The sequence below is a fragment of the Muntiacus reevesi genome, chromosome 13, assembly GCF_963930625.1.
Source record: "Muntiacus reevesi chromosome 13, mMunRee1.1, whole genome shotgun sequence".
NCBI classification, from domain to species: Eukaryota; Metazoa; Chordata; class Mammalia; order Artiodactyla; family Cervidae; genus Muntiacus; species Muntiacus reevesi.
Window position 1 is genome coordinate 20,049,411 of NC_089261.1, and position 13,220 is coordinate 20,062,630.

The 13,220-nt window shown below is 44.4% G+C and overlaps 1 non-coding gene across 1 annotated transcript; it reads right to left on the minus strand.

Moving 5' to 3' along the window:
• Positions 1-8,090: 8,090 nt before the first annotated feature.
• On the minus strand, positions 8,091-8,187 carry LOC136146191 (small nucleolar RNA SNORD116). The gene has a single exon (XR_010658924.1). It is a non-coding gene; the product is annotated as a small nucleolar RNA SNORD116 (small nucleolar RNA).
• Positions 8,188-13,220: the final 5,033 nt, after the last annotated feature.

The window sequence follows — 13,220 nt, forward strand, 5'->3', positions numbered from 1 at the left end:
AAGACTCTTGTGGGGAAAGAATAATCTTTTCAGCAGATGGTGTTGGGACTTAGTGATGGAAAAAGATAGATGTAAATCTTCACCACCATGGATAGGGCAACAGTTTCTTAGACTGATATCAAAAGTACAAGCAACCAAAGGAAAAATAGAGTACACTTTATTAAAAATAAAAATTGTGTGGATCAAGGATGCTATCAAGAAAGTGATAAGACAACCCACAGAATGGGGAAAACAATATTCGCAAGTCATGTATAAGGCAATGGACTGGTATTCAGAACATATAAAAAAAACTCTTACAACTCGATAATAAAAAGACAATAAACAATTTGAATGAACCTTTATAGACAATTTTAAAATAGACAAAGGACTTGAATGGTATATGAATGGCCAAGAATTTCAAGAAAAGATGCTCAACATCACTAGTTAGTCATTAGGGAGATGCATGGGCTTCCCAGATGGTTCAGTGGTTAAGAATCTGCCTGCCAATGTGGGAGACTCAGGAGACTCAGGTTCAATCCCTGGATCATGAAAATCCCCTGGAGTAGAAAATGGCAACCCACTCCAGTATTCTTGCCTGGAGAATTCCGTGGACAGAGGAGCCTGGCGGGCTACAGTCCATAGGGTTGCAAAGAGTTGGACACCATTGAGCGACTGCGCACAGGGAGATACATGTTAAAAATCACTGTGAGGGGTCCTTTCACATCCACCAAGATGGTGATAATAAAAACAAAATACATGGAAAATAAGTGTTCTTGAGATGTGGTGACACTAGAATCCTTGCACAAGGCTGGTAGGAATGTAAAAAGGTGTGGCCTTTGTGGATGAGTTTGGCAGTTCCTCCACAAGTTAGAGTTCCTATGGGGTTCAGCAGTTCCATTCCTTGGCATGTGCCCCAAAGAAATGGAAACTGACTCAAGCAGACAGTTGTGTGCAAATATCCATAGCAGTGTTACTCATAATGGCCAAATGTGAAAAGAGCCCAAATGCCCTTGAATTGGTGAATATATAAACCAAATGTGACATATCCATACAATGGAATATTATTCAGCCATAAAAAGGGATAAAGTACTGACACATAAAGTAGTTACAACTTGGATGGATCTTGAAAAGATTATGCTGTGTAAAACAAGCCAGATTAAAAAGGCCACGTATTGTATGATTCCATTTATGTAAAGTGTCCAGAATAAGCAAATCCATAAACAAAAAGCAAGTTAGTGGTTGCCAGGAGCTGAAGAAAAGAGAGAATGAGAAGTGACTGCAGTGGGATATGAAGTTTCTTGGGGAGTGATAAAAATGTTCTGGAACGAGGTGGTGGTGATGGTTACACAACTCTGTGAATAGACATATATGCACATACATACACACCACACACACAACTAAATTGCATACTTTAGAGAACTGAAGTAGCTTATTGAAGGTTATATCTGGTCCTAAGTAGAGAAGGGACCAGACACTAAAACCCAAGAATATCTGCTTTTATACGAAAGCTGTTGGAGAAAGAATTGTTCCAGGGCCCTCAAATAAGTAAATTAATAAAGTTGGGCTCTCACAGAGCCTCAGAATTGTCATTTAGAATATTTCTTCTCGTGATAAAGTACTACACTTTTGGATAGCCCATAGAAAGGCTGAGAAAAGCAATATTGGATACACTGAGAAATCAGTTATACTCTGCAAGGAATAATGCAGAGTATGATTCTTGACTCTGCTCTGCTTTGCTTGTACCATTCAGCTGGGAGTCTGAAGGGCTGTGAACAGGGAACTCTAGCCTAATTTCAAGGTTCAGAGAGAAGAAACGACAAATTTCACAACCCACTACTATGGTAAACAACCTTGGGACAGCCAAAGAAATTGACCTTTTTACCGATATGTGTAAAACCCTTCAAACCTATTCTTCATCATTTTTTCTCTGGCAGCTATTTCTTTCAAAATCTGAAGTGTATTTAATTTACTGATTTTTAAAACAATACACACACATCCCTCTGAAAAGAGACTCAGGATTTCCTGATAGGTGAGAAGCTACTCCCTACCCTCCTTCCTTCTCTGGTCCCTTCTGCAGGGGCCAGACCCGCCTCTTCCTCCTGTTTCCTCCTCTCCTTCCTCTTCCCTCCCCTTCACAGGTTTGTCTGCAGAGCAACCTTGTTTTCACAGCGAATCCCATCTAGGTATATGCACCTCGGGTGGCCTGGACTAACACAGATTGCTTCCGTTCTTGTTTCTCTATTCGTTTTCTTTTTCAGTTAATTTTATTTAAAAAAATTTTGTGGGTCTTTTTTTTAAAAATGTGGACCAATATTAAATTTGTTACAATGTTGCTTGTTTTATGTTTTGGTTTTTTGGCCACAAGGCCTGTGGGATCTTAGCTCGCCAATCAGGGATAGAACCCATGGCCCCTGCATTGGAAGGCAAAGTCTTTTTTTTCTTTTTTTAATTCATTATTGACTGTGCTGAGTCTTTGTTGCTGTGTGTGGGCTTTCGCTAGTTGTGAGGAGCGGGGGCTACTCTGTTGCAGAGCACGTGGTCTAGGCGCAAGGACTTAGTTGCTCCATGGTATATGGGATCTTCCCAGATCAGGGATCACACCATGTCCCCTGCATTGGCAGGCAGATTCTTAATCACTGGACCACCAGGGAAGTCCCTTCCTGTTTATTTCTGATATTCTCATTGATGCTGTTATGAACATGTCAGTGTATATATCCTGTCCCAGCTATGATCATCTCCTTAGGAGGTTCTATGAGGATAGGATACCAAGGGAGGGTTCCCAGTGAGGGGGATAATCCTTTTATAAGATGGATACCTGTTTCCAGAAGTGGCTGAGGAGGCCTTTCACAGCCTCACCACCAGGCCAAGCTGATTGGATGGGCAGGAAAGAAAGCCTTCTGTTTATTTGCCTTTCTTGGTTACTTAGTGGGGTTCCCCCAAGTTTCACATTTACTGGACATTTGTTTTCTTGTTTTCACATTTACGCATTTCTTTCTCCTGTTCTCTCTGCTTCCCTCCTCCTCTCTTCATTTTCTTATTATCTGATTGCCTTTTCTATTTCCTTTTGATTTTTCTCTCACATCTTGAATCTCCAGAATAAGAAATTGACATTGCTTAAAAGTTTTTCTTACAGCTTTATATTCTTGACTCTTCTTTTATAAGCTGAGCAAGTTTTAAGCCTTTATGTTTAAGCTCAGTCCAAAAAATTCCATCTGAAAACACTGAGTCCTATGACCATATTAGTGTTTTCTTCTCTGTGACCCTTGATGGCATGTTTGTTTTCCTCTGTAAATCAGCGGCACTTGATTTTTAAATGTTTTTACTTTAGAGTGTAACAACAGAATCAGACAATATGTCTCCATTTTTGTCCGGCTTCTTTCATTCAGCGTCACGTTTTCAAGGTTAATCCATGTGGAAACCTGATTCGTAAGACAGACCCTGGAAATCATTTGGTGGAGGAGATATTAAATTTGTCACCAGAATGTTAAGATCTGATCTTCTTTTGGCCTCTTTCTAGGTTTTGACAGGTTATCACCAAAATAAATTCTAATTATTTGAGAGTTCTTGTTAATTGAGTTCCAGATAACTTAGGATGCATCATTCTTATCACGGTGGTCATCTCTGTCCTAGATCGGTGCTATCAGGAAAGACAAAGATGAATTGGATTTTTTTTTCCTCTTGCGTAGTGTTGCGGTAGGTGGTCTTCATTTAGTGACAAATTTCTACCCCTAATCTCCTCCCTCATCTCCCCTCCAAATTTTTCTTGTTTCTGCGAAATGGGGAAAGTAGGCTTCAAGGCAAACGTCTCCGTACAGGTGAACCCACCACCTCAGACTTTGGCGGCTTGTTTAAAACATGCTGATCCCACAATGTTCAAGAGTGAAAAGGAGTCAAACACTGGCACAGGCTCCCACTTGGATTAACTTTGACAACGTGACGCTGAATGAAAGAAGCCGGACGAAAATGGAGACGTATTGTCTGATTCTATGTATCGGAAAAGTACAGAACAGACAGACACACAGTGACAGAAAGCGATCAAGATTTCCTGGAGGCTGGAGGGAGGGGGAAATGGGGAGTTTTTGGGGGGTATGAGAATTTTCTGGAATGAGATAATGGTGATGGTTGCAGAACTCTTGACTATACTTAAAATACATTGAATTATACACTTGAAACGGGTGAACTTCAAGGCAGATAAGTTTCGTATCAGTGAAGCTGTTAGTAATACTAAGTCGAAGGCCCAGACCAGACCTGCTCAGTCAGAATCTTGGTGTAAAATCCAGACATCTACAAACACCCCAGCAGGACCAACTATGTAATTTGCAGGCTCAGTGCAAAATGAAAGCGTGGGTCCCCTTGTTCAAAAAAAATCATTCAGAATTTCAAGACAGCGGCCACACAGTATTGAAAACAAACATGGGGCCCTTCTAAGAGGGCCCTGGGCCGCTGCCCAGGTTGCGGGCCTCCGAATCCAGCCCTGCAGCCCAGACTCAAGTTAGGGATGGTCCACACAAAGGCAAGAGGGAATTCGGTGAGCAGATCCTCTGCCTCTTGGTCAGAGAAGCTGTAGGTGGAAGGGCTGGAAGTTCGAAAGGAGAAATCTACAAAATTCAAGAGCATGTTTCCTCTCCTTCCAAGAGCCACGAGTTGGTTTTAGTTAGAAGACCACGGTGGAGTCCCCAGGCCGTGACTGAGTCATCCCCAAAACTGCGGGCTTTCAGTGAAAAAAAAGGAGAAAGACTGGGGTTGTTGCCAGATCTCTCGGAGGTCCTGGGTTCCACATCAACTGAACATTGACTGGTTCAAGCAGAACAGTAAGGAGACAGGCAAGGGACCTGTCTGGGGCAGGGTGGAGGCTTGGTAGGCACTAAAGCCTCAACCCCTGTGGCCCCTAGTCTGGACCTTATGGCAACTGCCTCCTCTCCTTGAGACCATCAACCTTCCAGCAGTTTGGAATTCCACCGAGTTCCCTCCTGCCTTTGAGTAGAGCATCCCCCCTGCCTCCTGATCCACAATCTGATGGAATTGAAACTTCCCTGGTGGTCCGGTGATTAGGACTTCACCTTCCAATGCAGGAGATGCGGGTTCAACCCTGGTCGGGACACTAAGATCCCATATGCCTCATGGCCGAAAAATCAGAGCATAAAACAACAGAAGGGATATTGTAACAGGTTCTATGAAGACTTTAAAAATGGTCCACTTCTGGGGGGTGGGGGGTGGGAGGGGCCACAGGTGCACTTATGTCTGATTCACGCTGTTGTATGGCAGAAACAAACACGACATTGCAAAGCAATTATCCTCCAATTAAAAATAAAAGAACAAAAAAGGTCCACATTAAAAAAATATATAAGAACAACAAAAACAAAGTCTGAACTGCCTTGATCACCTGCGGAGACAGAGTAGAAATATATATTCAGTCTCTGCCCCCAATTCCTTTTGTAATTTCCTGAGTTTATGGGAACGCTGGGAGTATCTGACACAGAGCTCTTAAATCCCTGGGGATTTCCTCTGTGGTAGGAGGTTTTGGTTCTAATGAAGGGACTCTGGGTGGTTCCTGGATGTCTTCAGGATGCTTGTCAGAAAGACCAAGCCATGATTACAAGTCAGTTCTTTGCATCAGGTGGCCAAAGTATTAGAGTTTCAGCTTCAGCATCAGTCCTTCCAATGGTTATTCAGGCCTGATTTCCTTTAGGATGGACTGGTTGGATCTCCTTGCAGTCCAAGTGACTCTCAAGAGTCTTCTCCAACACCACAGTTCAAAAACATCAGTTTTTCAGGGATCAGCTTTCTTTATAGTCCAACTCTCACATCCATACATGACTACTGGAAAAACCACAGTTTTGACTAGACAGACCTTTGTTGGCAAAGTAATATCTCTGCTTTTTAATATGCTGTCTAGGTGGGTCATAGCTTTTCTTCCAAGGAGCAAGCGTCTTTTAATTTCGTGGCTGCAATCACCATTTGCAGTGATTTTGGAGCCCAGAAAAATGAAGTCTGCCACTGTTTCCATTGTTTTCCCATCTATTTCCCATGAAGTGATGGGACCAGATGCCATGATCTTCATTTTTTGAACGTTGAGTTTTAAGCCAGCTTTGTCACTCTCCTCTTTCACTTTCATCAAGAGGCTCTTTAGTTCTTCTTCACTTTGTGCCATAAGGGTGGTATCATCTGCATATCTGAGGTAATTGATATTTCTTCTGGCAACCTTGATCCCAGCTTGTACTTCATTCAGCCCAGCATTTCGCAGGATGAAACCTCTGTGTAAATCTGAATTGCAGGGATTGGTGAACACATCCATGTGCCAGAGGAGGACAAACTCCAGCTCCATGGGGACAGAAGCTCCTGTGCTCAGGACCCTTGTAGATTTTGCCCTTTGTACCTCTCCCTCTGGCTGTTCATTTGTATCCTTTATAGCATCCTTTATATAAACCAATAATCATAAGCAAAGTGTTCCCTGAGTTCTGGGAGCCATTCTAGCAAATCATTGAGCCTCAGCAGCGGGTTGTGGAAACCCCTGATTTGTAGCTGAGACAGACAGAAATGTGAGTAACTTGGGACCCACTCTCTGTGATTGGTATCTGAAGTAGAGGGAAGCCGTCTTGTGGGACTGAGCTTTTGACCGTAGGGTCTGTGCTAACCCCACAAAGTTAGTGTCAGAATTGAATTGACTTGTAGGACACCCAGATGGTGCCCATGGAGTACTGAAGACTTGCCTGGAGGGGAAAATACACACTTTGCAGGGATAATTGTTTTAGGAGGGGGAAGCAGTTTTCCTTGATGCACCCACGCTTCAGCTGCCAATCTCTTCCCCTTCCAGCTTCAGTAGCAGGAGGCAGGCTCCGATTTCCACCAAACGTAAGTCTCAGGCTATTTAAACTTAATTCTTATACAGAGAGTGAGCACATGACAAGATTTTCCTTACCTCATCCATGAATGAGTCAACGAGTCCAGCACGACCGCCTCCACGGCCAGAACAAGAAAGGACCAACCCTCTGTTTACCCGCCATCCATGAAGAAGATGAAAATTGGAAGACAACGCATAAGGAGCTGTTCACCTCGTTAATGCTCTGTAGTCAATAAAGCATCACCCCGCGATGTCTTCTCTACTGGACAGAAATCATCTTAGCAACTTTCTCCACATTCATAGACTCAGGAACCTAATCCATAATAAATTGTGCCAGAGTCCCATTTCCTGAGAGCAGTGCTCTACAGAACTTTCTGTGGTGGTGGAGATGTTCTGAGCTGTCCCGTGTAGGAGGAGCCCCAGCTACATGTAGCTATTGAGCACTTAAAATGCAGCCAGCATGACTGAGGAACTGGATTTTATTTTTAATGTTTTATTTTGAAATACATTCAGACATACAGCAAAGTTATAGATAGTACAGAGTTCTCATACACCTTTCTCCAGTTTCTGCTAAATGCAAACATCTTACGTAACCATGGCGCACATCTATCAAAAGTAAGAAATTGGGATTTCCCCACGGTCCAATGGTTAAAATTCCACACTTCCACCACAAGGGGTGCAGGTTCGATCCCTGATTAGGGAACTAACAGCCCGCATGCTGTGCAGCACGACTGAAAAAAACAAAACAAAACTAAGAAATTAACACTAGAACAGGCTTGGTTTGGGTATCCACTAGTTTTTTTTTTTTTTTTCCCACTAATGCCTTTTTCAAATCCCTTCCAGAACTGTGTCCAAAGATCATACCCTCTTGGTCTCCGCTCTGTGACAATTTCTTAGTCTTCCTTGATTTTCCTGACTCTCACGCTTTTGAAGAGGTCAGGGAATCTGCAGAATATCCCACAGTTTGCAGATGTGGGTGTGTCTGATATTTTTTCAGGAGGAGACTGGGCTTGTGGACTTGGGAGAAGAGGCCCCCAAAAGTGAGGGGGTGCCCTTCCCATCACAATGCATCTGGGGCATCCAGGAACCCTGACTGGAGGTGCCTCTGTCACTACAGGTGGTATTGAGCTTGCCCCCTTGGCTCAGGTAGGTGTCCACCATGTTTATCATCCCGTGGGTTGCTGTCTTTCCCATCCCTACTCTGTGATTTATTTTTTAGTTTTTTAAGCATTTTTTTGGATTTTTTTTTTTTTTTTTTTTTTTACGTGCTGGACCTCAGTTTCGATGAGGAGACGGTAGTGAGTTCTCACTCATATTGTTCAGATTTTCCAAGGAATGCATGTCATTTTTAAAGTCTTTATTGAATTTGTTACAATATTGTTTTGTTTTAGGTTTTGGTGTTTTTTTTTTGGCCAGGAGCCATGTGGGGTCTTAGTTCTATTACCAGGGGTCAAACCTGCACCTGGTCTTTAAGAAGGCGAAGTCTTTTAACCATTGGACCAGCAGGGAAGTCCCTACTCTGCTTTAGAAGCAAGTCACTGTCAAGCCTACTGTCAAGGGGAGGGGAGTTCAGCGGGAGCACCTCCTGGAGATTCTGTGGATGCAAGGTAAAACCACCACAGTGATTAGTGAAAACTGGGAGACAGATGCTGCAAGCCTGTGCACATTTCATGTTTCTCCTCCATTTCCCCCATTAATTTCAGCCTTCATCTCTCCATCTTGTGTTTAACAGTTACTACTGTGGGTGCTTAATGGTGATTTTCTATTTTCTTCTTTTATGTTTGTTAACTAGAATTATGCAGGGGACATTTGTCCCTTTTCTCCTATTTATTTTTTTATATCTCCACAGAGTACTACACATTAATTTTATTCTTTGAAAGGACATACGGTCATCTTTCTGCCTTATATCCCCATTTTGGATGGTTTTTCTAACAATAGTAAGAGTGTTCCAATATAGGACAATCAAAAAGAACAATAGATGTCCAAGCACATGGGTGTTTCTGGAAGGACTGATCAAAACATTGTCATTGGAGGCTAGGATATTCAGGGACTTTAAAAGCCTGGTTTGGGACTGGAGTAGAAATACCCACCAGAGGGAATTCCCTGGAGGTCCAGTGGTTAGGACTTGGCACTTACACTGTGGTGGCCCAGGTTCAGTCTCTGGTTGGGGAACTAAGATCCTGCAAGGCGAGCAACAGGACCAAAGAAGAAGAAGAAAACACCCACAAAAATATGAATGAGAAGAAGCCAAGGTTGGACTGCATATCTCAGAGTCCTAACCTCGTTTCTTTTACACGAGAACTTGGGCAAATTATACTCTCTCTCTCGGCTTCAGTTTCTCCCCAGTTAAGGTGAAGATGAAGGCTCTGACCAACAGTGGTGCTCAGGCTGGTGCACACATATGGAGGTTTTGTTCAAACACAGGTTGCTGGCTGCACCCCCAGAGTGTCAGATTCAGTAGGCCTGGCTAGGTCTGGGGTGGGGCTCAGGGCTTTGTGTTTCTAACACATTGTCAGGCAATGCCGATGCTGTTGATCCAGAGACCATGCTTGGAGAACCATTTGTCCAGATGATCCCCGAGTACTGTGGACAGCTATGGACGCATTTCGACATGAGGAAATCCTTGGCCCTGGCTAGGTCACTGCTGAAATGATGGAACAGACCTTTGCAGGAGCCGGGACACTGGGAATCCAGAGGGGAGCTAGGCAGTAGACACGTGAACGATTGCTCTGTGCCAGGTATGGCGTTAAATGTCTCGAAGACCCAGTTGCTGCCCAGGGAGGGACAAAGATTGGCAGAGTGGTAAAGAGTAGGCTTGAGGGTCTTCCGTGGTGGTTCAGAATCCTCCTGCCAAAGCAGGGCACACTGGTTTGATCCCTGATTCAGGAAGATCCCACATGTCATGGAGCAACTGAGCATGTGCCCCGCAACTTACTGAGCCCACGTGCCTAGAGACTGTGCCCCGAAACCAGAGAAGCCCCCAGCCAGAAGCCTGTGCATCACCAAAAGGAAGAGTAGCCCCCACTCGCCAAAATGAAAGAAAGCCTGAGGGCGGCAGTGAAGACTCAGCGCGGCCAAAAATAAATACATTTCTTTAAAGATGCTTGAATCTGCCCCCCCAACCACACACACTTAACAGCTATGTAGCCTTGAGCAAGTGACTAAGTGACTCCTTCAGTCTCCCCACCTATACAGAGAGGAGAGAGTGAAACTTTGAGTGTCTGGCAAGAAGATGCCCAGCGAACGCTCACTCCTGCTAAAATTATCATCCTTTCCACTAAGCCTTTCCAATGAGGAGAAACAGTAGTGACAGATATTATTGATTTCTACAGCACGTCTCAATCACCCTAAGCCCCAACACCACCTAGCCTGGATACCCCGTCTACCCCCTCAGTCACCACTCTTCATCCATGCACAAAATCCAAAACAGGTTATGAGAAAAATTCAGCATAATTTATTAAATAGTTTCCAAGGGCTCCTCCAAGGAGCATTAGCAATCTCAGTATGATAAATATCAATAAATTAAAATAGCTGTCACCTTCTGCCCTCACAAGGGTATAATACAATTTAAGTCTTCCGAAGAAAAACATTCTATAAATAACAAGACAAAGAACAATGACATAATTTGAAATCATTTTCAAGTTAGCTCAGATATTTATATCTCAGTCTTCCCAGGACTCGCAATTTTGAGGCTTCATTGAGATGATAACTACAATGATTTACTTAACTCACAGCAGAATTCTCATACACAGTTGTCGCTCATCATCTTTTCTTTTCTTTTTTTAAGTTTCCTTGCATTTCTGCCATTCAAAAGGAACAGGGTCAACCAGATGGTCTTCAGTGACCTTCTGGGTTTCACTGCCCACTAATTTCAGGCACTTTGAAAACATTTCTAAAACACACTTGATGAACATTTTACGTTGAAAGCTGTCTGTAGGCACAGAAATGTCTGGTGCACGTTGCGATTCAAGTTTTTTGAGATGGTCCATGACATCAGTAAAATTTTTGTCATTGAAAAATGGTTCGATTGCTCTGAAATAAGGCAGGATGGCTGAGCTGTTGATGTTGTGTGGTGGTTGGGGGCTCACAGAAAAACACTGCATGCGGCACTTGCAGATTTTTGGCACTCCCTTCTCTTTCTGCTCCTGTGGAAGGAGGAGGGGAAATAGGTGAGCGTTAGTTTTGCAAAGCAGCCAGAAATCCTGATAGCTCCTGGGTTGGGAAGATCTCCTGGAGAAGGAAATGACAACCCACTCCAGTATTCTGGCCTAGAGACTAGGGACTACATGGACTACATGGAGTCCCATGGACTACAGACTGAATCTCTGACGGGTGACAGTCCAGGGAGTTGCAAAGAGTCAGACATGACTGAGCAACTAAACGTCAATAGCAAAGTTGAGAGTCCTGGGCAGTGCTTTCTCTTCAGCAGCTTATCTAATCAGTGCCACAAGCCTGCAAGGCTGTGATGGTCACTGTCCCCTCTCCCAGAAGAAACTAAACCTCAGCTGGTTTGTGGAGCTGGTGCAAGATCAAGTGGTGGAGTAGTATTCCAACCCATATCAGGCAGCACTCCCAAAGCCTGTACTACTAACCACGGCTCCATCCTGTCTCTTCTGCACCATCTCTACCTCCTCTCCTCTAAGGACCATGCAACCTTCTCCAGTCCACTCTTAGCTGCTCAGGGGCCCAGAAAGGTGGGGAAGGGAAAAGCATCTGGGTTTCTATGCTACTCCTGGTTCTCTGTGACTCCATTTAAAGTCAATATATCCCCCTCTCAGTAGCATTGAAACATGTATATTACCACATGTGAAATAGCTCACCAGTCCATGTTCAATGCATGAAACAGGGCACTCAAAGCCGGTGCACTGGGGACAACCCAGAGGGATGGGATGGGGAGGGAGGTGGGAGAGTGGAGTTCAGGAAGGGGGACACATGTACACCTATGGCTGATTCATGTCAATGTATGGCAAAAACCACCACAATATTGTAAAGTAATTAGCCTCCAATTAAAATAAATTAATTAAAAACAGTGTCCTCCTCTCCTGGCCAGGGTGGGAGGTGGTCTCCCACCTGGAAAGGTCTCCAAGATGCCAGAGAGATTTTACTCCAACACACCATGGACTCTAGACCACACCCTCTCCCATCTCTCTTCCTGGGGACTAGAAGCATCTCGTGAACCTGAAGCTGCCTGATCACCAGAGCCAAGAGCCTCTGCCTTTGCATCTGTAGAAAGAAGTCAAGGTAGGGGCGTCCCTGGTGGCTCAGTGGTTAGGAATCCGCCTGCCAATGCAGAAAACACAGGTTCCATCCCTGGTCCGGGAAGATCCCACAAGCTGCAGAGCAACTACACGTGGATGCCACAACTTCTGAACCCTTGCTCTAGAGCCTGTGCTCCACAACAAGAGAAGACACCGCCATGAGAAACCTGTACACCGCAGCTAGAGAGTAGCCCCCACTGTTCTCAACTAGAGAAAGCCCATGTGCACCAATGAAGACCCAGCCCAGACAAAGTTAAGTGAAAAAAAAAAGCCAAGGCTAAAGTTCAAATGCCAGGATGGAAGGGAAGAGCAAGGCCAATCTTACGAATCACTTCCATGTGTTGCTTTCTGTTTACTCAAAGCTATGTAAGAGCTCCTGTCTTGACCACAACCCTGAGAAACTGAAAGAGTATTTACATGTACACTTTCCCTGCCGTGGGTCAGGCTCAGCCGGGCCTCTGCTGGAAGCTGACGGAGTCCTGGTTCATAAGTAACACATACACAGACATCTAACGTGTTAACCACCCTTATCTGCCATAGGAGACGCTCCTTGTGACCCACACAAGGATTTTAGCATCCTATATTTGCAGGGCTATCATGTACAGCTTAGGCTGAGATTGGCTGTTCCTTGAAGAGCAGGGAGGGAGGAAAAAGCATTTACCTGTGAACCGAATATGTCAGGGATGAACAAGCCCACAAAAGTAGGGGTATGTGAGAAATTGTTGAGCTTGGGGCTCTCTGGGCTAATCTCTATCTCTGACCCCCACCACCAGCCTCACAAAAATCCCATCCAGCCTGTCTGTGCTGAAGCTGAAGCTCCAATACTCTGGCCACCTGATGGGAAGAGCCGACTCGTCGGAAAAGAGCCTGATGCTTGGAAAGATTGAAGGCAGGAGGAGAAGGGGGCGCTAGAGAATGAGATGGTTAGATAGTATCACCTACTCAATGGACATGAATTTGAGCAAACTCCAGGAGATAGTGGAGGACAGAGGAGCCTGGTGTGCGGCAGTCCATGGGGTCACAAAGAGTCGGACATGACTGAGCAACTGAATGACAAGAACAAGAGCCTGTCTAGTCGTTCCCATCCCTTCTGGGTATGTCACAGGCTGCTTCTGGGGGCCAAGGAAGGCATTTTAAAGAAA